Below are 8,921 nucleotides of genomic sequence, written 5' to 3' on the forward strand. Positions count from 1 at the left end.
AAGCAATTAATATAATTACAGTAGGTTTCAATAACACATACACACTGGCTCTGTTTCTGTAAAAAAACTGCTGTTCTGTTATTTATATTTTGCTATTTTTAAAAATCAGAGATGTGGCTTTATATACATATAAAATACGTATCTGCAAAGCAACTTTTAAAAAAGTAAATGTGCTGTCTTTTGTCATCATTAAATTACAAAAAACCCGACAACACTACACCAATTAGCTTGAAAATCTTACATTCATGTCTGTGAATATTATCGCGGTTATAACAAGGACAGCAGCACATCCAGGTAGTTAACGTAACAGAAACAAGGCGCAGGCAGCAACTTGCATCCCCTGGCAGTTGACATGGTAATTTCTTCGCCTCCACTCTTTGGTTCTCTCCACCCCGCTTCAGGCCCCCTCCCCCCAAGACACACGGCACCCTCGGTGCCAGGGAAGGTGCCTTGCGGAGAAAGAAAAGACGCCAGAAGAACGGGGGAAGAGCGCTTGGTGCCCACACTGTTGGCCTCGGGGTAAGTGCGGACGACCGCCGCGGACCCCCTGGAGTGGGGAGTGGGTTAGGGGCCTGGGGGTCGGGGCGGATCCGGATGCCGCTCCCTGCCCTCCCCCCAGCCCGAGATCTGCGGCACGAGGCGCGGGCTCTGAAGCCCCCAGCTGGGCCCCAGCAGCAATAGGTGGGCGGAGCGCAGCGCAACGCGGGGCGGCGGGAAAGGGGTGGGGTGCGCAGTTTGGCTTCTATAGGACCCAGGAACAGTGGCAGAACCTGCGAGCTAGGTGGGTGACTCTCCCGCGTGGAGCAACCGACCCGAGGACCACCACTCCAGTGGAGCGTGGAGGACCTTGGAGTCAGGCGCTCTGTCCATCGCCGCCTTCAGCAGAGCAAGACGGTGGAGCCGCGGGCGCACCGGCGACCCTGCGCGCAGGTGGGCACCCCGAACCCGCTGCCGCGGCTGGATGTCCTCCCCACTTCCAGGCCGCTGCACTCGGGGTAAGGGCCGGGCATATCCGGAGGCGGGAGAAAGGTGCACAGCCCCGCGGTGTGCGCGGGAGCCGTACTGGGTGGGGAAGAGGTGAGGAAAGCTGCTCCAGTAAGATTCAGTCCTCGGAGTCTCACTGTCCCCACCCCCACCCCGTCCCCTTTAAGGGAGTGACCACCCAGGCGGCTTTGGCAGACTTCGACCCCCTTCTCTGTTCGCAATGTGCAGGTCGCGCCTCCTAAACAACTCACACCCAGCGACCATCAGGACGCCTCCTGCTCCCGGCCCGCGGGACCGAGGGGACCGTGGGAGGACAGGCTGGTGGCAGGACCGGCCCGGCGTGTGCGGGAAGGCTGGAGTTGGTCGAGTTATTGTGTGCTGGCGCTGGTGCGTGCTCCCGGGGCTCCCTCGCGCTTTCAGGGCCAGGGTGGACGTTTGTGGGTGCAGAGTGGGTGTGCTGAACTTATCTCCTGGGGCCGGCCGTGCACAGACTCGAGCCTCTCGTGCGCGTGTGGACGAACGTTTAATGGAATCACGTGGGAGTGAGTAGTCGTGGTCATTCCCGGGTCCCCAGGAGACCCTCTTGGGATGATAGCCCAGCGCGTGTTCGGGTTTGGGAGGCAAGGGAGAGTTGTGTGTAAATCTCCGTCAGAAGGAGAGTTTCTAAAGGAGATTTGATTTTCTTGGATTTCCTGCAGTTCCATAAACCAAAACTGGCTTTCGGGGCATTAAAGAAAATTACGGGTAAGGCGGATCTCTAGTTGGGCAAAAAAGCCTCGGGATTTGCTGGGTAGCGGGGTCGGGCTGGCGCGCTCGCTCGGTGGCTTCTGGCGCTGCCTCACCTAGTGGTGGGGCGAGGGGTGGTGCTTGTGTTTTTAGTTAAAGGTGCTGGAGCTGGAGCACTTGTGCTGGATACGTTGTGGGATTCGAAGAGGTAAAAAGCTGCGTGGCGCGGTCTGTTCTTTTCAGTTAACTCCAGAATTTCAGTATTTGTCGTTTGTTTTTTTTTTCTCTCCGATACATTCACTCCTTTCATCTCCTGGATGCTTGGACTCGCTGTTAGTTGGTCATGTATTTTTGTTCCTCTGGTCCTTTACTGATTTAGTTTTTTTTTTTTTTTTTTTCCTCTCTTTTCTTCCTTTATTTTTTCAAAGGGCTGAAGATCTGAAATGCATGGGGTAAAACGGACCTTTCAGCATTCATCGCGTTCAAATCAGGCATAAGATGAAAATATCCCCATCAAAGTGTTTAGATTGGACAAAGCTCTGTTTCAGGTTAGAATTATTTAAAATAGGTGTCTTAGACCTTGTGTAAAGTAACCTTAATGTGGATCTCAACTCGCTCTTCTCATTTTGATATTTTATTCAATTCTTAATTACCTAATTAACAAAATGGGCCGATTAGCTTCTGATTTTAAACGACAGGTCTTGAAATGGCTATTAAGTTGGTCTGTGACTCCATCTCTTTAAGGAACTGATCGGAGAGTTAGGTAGTTGATGATCTGGGATGTAGGTATATTTCAATTTCTAATTAAATAATTTCTCAAATCATTGGGAGAGAGGAATGCCTGCGGAATTTCGCACAAGAGGAGAAAGAATATAAGGTTTTTGTGTTTTGGAGCAAGTCTTTTGCCACTTTTTCCCCAGTTGCTCCTGTTAGATACCTAGAAAAGATGCATTGTTGATGAATAATTCACAGTTTATTTCTCTTTTATGTCTACAGGTGGCAGTGTAGAAGCCAAATCGGGAGCTTCTAGCAGTGGTTTAAAAAAAAAATAAGAGTTAAATGTACGTACATGAGTAAGCAAGCACAGGAATCTGAAAAACCACAGGTATGTAGGACAATTAATCCGCCTATCCAGCTTTATAATTAATGCATTCCAGTAGTACTAACCCATTTGCTCTTATGGTCAATATTTTGACATTTGTATAGACCTATGAAATGAAATTTATTTTGAGGTCTGGGAGGAGAAAACAAGTCTAACCTATTTCCGACAATTTACTTAAATAAAAATACTGCATGTTATTGTGTTATCTGACTCTACTGTTCTAAAAGAAGCATTATTTTCTCTTTGTAAGACTTTGCATTTAACCAATTGTTATTTGGTACTTGCTTTTAAAAAACATTTTTCCTGAAACTATTAAAACTGCTAATTGTTCTGAACAATTTTATTTGGGGAGCTGTTAAAGAATCACACTGTGCAGCAGTGTAACTGGATCTGCCTTTAATAAAACTTGTCTCTCACTGTTGACTTACGTCTCATTGATTGCAATACAGAGGGCATTGGGAGGCTTCTTTTAACCCAGTCTTTCTGTTTTTAACCTGTCTGTCATTTTTCTCCTACTTGGCTGCTTTTCTAGACCCCTAACTTGCCCACTTTATTGAAATACGGATGAGTTGTATGTAGATCAGAAACAATCAAGGTTGTAAAAGACATCAAAAGGTTTGGCTGTGATTATCATTACAATGTAAGGTTCTGCATATTAAGGTTCTTAATGTGCACATTATTATGAATGGCAGAAGAAGCCTGAGGTGGCACAGAGTTCATCTTTTTGTGGATTTTCATTTTCTTTCCTGAGAATGGCAAGCCATAACATAGCTATTGGCACTTCCACAGGGAAGCTAGTTACGGTGTTGGGCTGTGTAAAGGGGCTATATAAGAGTCGGGCATCAAGATGGCTGTTAAAGGGAAAGAAGGTTTCTGTTCTGCAAGGGATGTACATGTTCGTAATGTCAGAAGGCGATGATACTTTACCTTGTGATTTTTGACATTCTGCTTTTATAGCTGAGGGAGGATTTGTTTAGCTCATGGTAATGAAGGTGTAAAACAAAGGGATGGTGTTCTTGAAGATGAAAACAAAATCAAATTTAACCAGTAGAAAGCAAGTTGGAAGCTCAGACTCAAAGACTGCACTAATGACTGGTATCACATTGGGAGCCCATGTATAAGGAATGGCTTCAGTAACACTTGAACATTTAAAAATGTGTTAAGCTTGGTCTGCCTGAGATTTAGTCAGATTCATTATCTGACTGAAGAAACAGGAAAGTAACTCTCCGAACGCGTCTGGGAGGAGGAATAGGGTCTAATCTTCTAAGTCAGAATGAAAAAGAACAAGGTTAAGATTTAATTATTTTTGAATCGTAACATACTCATTGTTGGAGACATTGGGTGTTATAGAGATATTTTACTTGAAGGTGAACCATATGGTAAAGTGCATAAAATGTATTACTCTAACGTGTAGTGCTTAGTTAATTTTACATGCCTATAACCCTGTGACAGGTCAAGCTGTAGAACATTTCTGATATGCCAGAAGATTTCTTCCTGCCCTTTCTGTTCATCATTCATCTGCCTCCAATATGAAGGTAACTGCATTATAGTTTTTTTTTACAAGACTACATCCACTAATTTTATCCACTTTTAAGCTCCATTAGATAATACAGTAGAAATTCTATGCATGTCATCTTTCATGTAACAAAATGTCTGTGTGGTCATGTGGATCAGAAGTTCTTTCTGATCTGTTGTTGAATAGTAATTATATGGATATGCTACAATTTGTATATCTCTTTCCCAATTATATCTTTGGGTCGTGGCCAGTTTTTGGCTACTGTGAATAAAACAGCTGTGAACATTTTTGCTGATGTCTTTTGGTACACATTCCCACTCATTTTTCTAGGCATAAACCTAAAAAGAGATTGTAGGGTCATAGTATTTAGATTTAGTAGATAGTGCCTAATAGTTTTCCTGAGTGGTTATACAATACCAATTTAAATTCCACCGGAGCCGAGTTGGTGGTGCACTCCTGTAATGCCTACACTCTGGGAGGCTGAGGCAAGAGGGTCACATGTTGTAGCCCACTCAGGGCAGTTTAGCAATTTAGCAAGACCCTGTCTCAAAATAAAGGGCTGGGAATTTAGCCCAGTGGCAAAGCCATGGGCTCAATCCTGAGTACCACAAGCAAACAAAAACACACACCAGTACTGCACAAGATTTCCTCTACATTTTTACTGACATTTGGTGTTCAAGTCTTTTTTGTTGTTGTTGTTTGGAGACAAGGTCTTGATGTATTACCTAGACTAGTGGAGAATTCCTGGGCTCTGGCCAACTTCCCATCTCCTGAGTAGGTGGGACTATGGGCATATACCATTGTGCCCAGCTTTTCGGTCTTTTGAATTTCTGATGTTTTGGTGGGGATAGTAGTATCTTTACATGGGATTTTGAACGAATTTTTTTCAGGGGCATGTGGGAGTAGCTCAGTGGTAGATCACTTGCCTAGCATACGGGAGACTCATGGATTCCATCCCCAGCACTGCAAAAAAAAGGAATTTAAAAATTATGGTAGAACACACATGACACAAAATTTACCATTTTAGCCATTTTTAGATATACAGATAGTGGCCTTAAGTACATTTGCATTGTTATGTAACCATCACAGTCCATCTGTAGAGCACTTTTCATCTCACAAAACTAAAACTCTACCTATTAAATAATAATGCCCCATCTTCCTTCTCTGCATTTCTCAGTCTCCAGCAACCACCATTCTACTTTCTGTCCTCAGGGTTTATCCATGTTGGAAATCATATTCTCCTGTGTATCTGTGCTTTTAGTTTATCCATTCATCTGTGACACTTGAGTTGCTTCATCTTTTGTACATTTGTGAATAATGCTACTATGAACACGGGTGTATCTCTTTGAGACTCCACTTTCAATTTTTCAGGTATATATCTATGGCAGAATTGCTAGGATAATTCCATTTTTAATTTTTTAGGAATTGCCATATTGTTTCCATAGCACATATCATTTTATATTCCTAATAGCTGTGTACAACAGTTCTGATTTCTCCATATTCTCAGCAACGTATGTTAGTTTCTATTTTATGATAGTAGCCATCCTAGTGGGTGAGATAGTCCTTGTAGTTTTGGTGTACATTTCCTGGTGAGTATTGATGTTGCATGCCATTTTATATACTTCTGGCACGTATATATGCTTTTGGGAAGTGCCTGTTGAAGTCTTTTGCCCTCTTTTATTGGTTTCCTTTTATTATTTGTAAGAAATTTTTTTATATAATGAGTGTTTTCTCTCAGTCTGTAGTTTGCCCTTTTTTTCACTGTTTCATTGGTATCCTCTGATGCTTTTTTTCCAGTAATGACAGTGCTAAGCTCATATCCCTACCCCTTTTTAAACTTTATTTTAAAATGAAGTCTCTAAATTGTCTAGGCTAGCCTTGAACTTATCAGTCCTCTTGCCTCAGTCTCCCGAGTAGCTGGGATTATAGGAATATAATACCATGCCTCAGCACTTTTGATGGCCTTAATGAAACCAACTATTAATTTTTCTCTTACGGCTATTGCTTTTTTGCTCTACTTAGGAAATCTCTGCCGTCTTTTGGGTTCTTTCTGCCTGAGCTTGCAGCCTACCACACAGAGGTCAGTCTTTTGACACATGGACAGCTTGAGATGGAGCTTGTCTTCGGGCAGGAGGCAGTTCTCCAAGATGCTGAACATACCCAAGCACAGCCTATCTCCATGATTACCTCTTGCCACCCAGAGGCTGTACTCCCTTATCCTCGGGCACCACCCATTGTTAAGTGGGGGAGCAGTTGCCAGCCCTAGAGCTCCCGGGGTGTGTGGTATGTGTGTGTGCGTGTGTGTGTGTAGTACTGAGGATTGAGCCCAAGGCCTCATATGTTAGGCAAGTACTGTAACACAGAGGAACATCCCTAGTCCTTTTTAAAAATTTTGTTTTAAGATGGCATTTCCTGAAACTGATCAGTGTGTCATCAAAATTGTAATTTTCCTGCTTCAGCCTTCCAAATAGCTGGGATACAGACATGTCATGTCCCACCGTGCCCACCTGCCAGGATTACTTTTTAAAAGTCTCCTTTTTAGTTACTGGGGAAAACATATGGACACAATTTGTGTTTTTGTTTGTTTGTTTTTTGCTTTTTTTCCAGTACCAAGAATCGAACTCATGACCTTGCACTTGCCAGACAGGTGCTGTGCCGCTGAGCTAAATCCCCAGCCCCATATGGACACAATTTGTTTGGAAGATGTAGTAAATTAGATACAGGTTTAGTCTCCCTAATCTAAAATCCTTGGGACCAGAGTGTTTGGGATTTTGAACTTTTTTTAGGTTCTAACATATTTGCATATGCATAATATAACATCTTTGGGATGGGGCCCATGTATAGACACAGAACTCATTTATGCTTCAATTGTACCTTATACATACACCTTGAAAGTATCTTAAACAATATTTCTTGGTCTGTCTGTTGATTTTGATCCATCACGTGAAGTCAGGTGTAGCATTTTTCAGATTTTGGATTTTGCCATAGTAGGTAGCATAAAAGGGGTTTGAAAAAATGTGAGTTTTCAATAATATCCATGGAGGCAGGTGCTGTAATTCATATGATCCCCATTGTTGCTGCCCTTGTCACTAATTAATATCCGGGACTTCTGTGGAGTGGGAGAACCAGCATTAGGACAGCGGCAAAATAATGGGTTGGATATCCTCCTCCTCTACTTCTAATCCATGCTTGCTGAATGATTTTTTCTGCCCGTGTTGTACCTCCAAGGACCATTGCTACTGTTTGGACCCACATCTATCCTTTAGCCTGTGAAGTTTTAATGTCCCTCAGGATTCTGCCATTTATTAGCGCCCCCCCCATTCTGTAGCTTTTCCCTGAATGCCTTGCCATTCACATTGACTTTCATTTTAATATCTTGAGCTCTCCCCTTCCCTCTGCTCCTTGTTTTTAGACGCCCCCCCAGATCTCTATCTCCTGCTTGTACTACCTGTCCACTATTTCAGGGTCTTGATCCATATCCTTAACTGCTTCCTGGACATCTGGCTGTCTTGCAAGTACCTTTATAGGAAGCATAGGTGGTTCTTCTCCAGTCTGCTCTGCTGCTTTCGTGCCTCAATCTATTTACCATGAATTTGGGATTCTGAAGTAGAAGTCTTGGCACTGTCCCCAGTCCTCCTACACAACTTTCATCACCCTCACAGCCCATATTTAGTTGGTTGTCAAGGCTGCTGAGCCTTTTTCCTATCCCTGAAACATCTTTCAAAGATGTCTTCTCTCTTATTCACTGTCTTGTGGTTCAAGTTCTTTAATCTTCCTTGAGGATGTAGTAATAGCCTCCCAACTGGTCTTCCTGATTTGTACTCTACCCTCTAATCCATCTTCCACTTGTCATCAGCTTTAATCATGCCATTTCCTCCTTAAAGACGATTTGTAGCTCTCCGCTGCCTACACAAGGCAGTCAAATCCCATAGCATGATTTACAATATGAGACCCTTCGTTATTTGCCTCCATCTGTTTTTCCTGCTCCATCATCTGCCATCTCCTCCCTACACTCCATCTGTCCTGAGCTATTTTCCATTCCTAGAACATTCCTTGAGTTCTTCCCCACATCTATGCTTTTGCACATGCTGTTTCTTCCACTTCTGATGTCCAGACCTATCTGGCACATTACTGTTTTGCTTTTAAAAAGTAGCTCAAATGTGGCCTCTTAGATCTTGTTACTGTTTTTTTTTTTTTTTTTTTTTTTTTTAAGTATGATTTGAGGAAGTAACTATAATTGCAGGTGTCACTGTGCATTAATCTTTGTATCCTCAGTAACTATTGGAGCAGTAATTAAAATACAGAAGGTGTTTAATAAATATTTATGGAATGAATTCATGAAGAATCCATGTTTTACTGTATCAGTTAGGTTTTGCTGCTTAACAAATCACCACATTACCAGGTTTAGTTAGTTACTTCAAGCCAACATTTATTTAGCTCTTGAATTTGTGGGTTGGCAGTTTGGGTTCCCAGCTGGGTGGTTCTTTGGATCTGGGCAAGTTCTCTTGACTGGAATCAAGTTCATTCATGGGGGTGGGTTTAGAGCTAGCAACTCTGTGTTTCATGCGGTCTCTAATCTGGAATCTGAGTAAG

The 8,921-nt window shown here is 43.1% G+C and overlaps 1 long non-coding RNA gene across 2 annotated transcripts; it reads left to right on the top strand.

Annotated features, from left to right (window-relative positions):
• Positions 1–358: 358 nt before the first annotated feature.
• LOC102028327 lies at positions 359–6,943 on the top strand. 2 transcript variants are annotated; one of them, XR_264532.2, is made up of 7 exons: positions 359–930; positions 1,213–1,371; positions 1,683–1,728; positions 2,139–2,258; positions 2,707–2,815; positions 4,265–4,347; positions 6,351–6,943. It is a non-coding gene; the product is annotated as an uncharacterized LOC102028327 (long non-coding RNA). The 2 variants fall into 2 exon arrangements; XR_001231807.1 differs by lacking the exons at positions 4,265–4,347; positions 6,351–6,943 and having other exon boundaries at positions 2,707–3,215.
• The last annotated feature ends 1,978 nt before the right edge of the window (positions 6,944–8,921 follow it).

The sequence above is a fragment of the Chinchilla lanigera genome, unplaced genomic scaffold, assembly GCF_000276665.1.
Source record: "Chinchilla lanigera isolate Chin_1 unplaced genomic scaffold, ChiLan1.0 scaffold00115, whole genome shotgun sequence".
Taxonomy (NCBI): domain Eukaryota; kingdom Metazoa; phylum Chordata; class Mammalia; order Rodentia; family Chinchillidae; genus Chinchilla; species Chinchilla lanigera.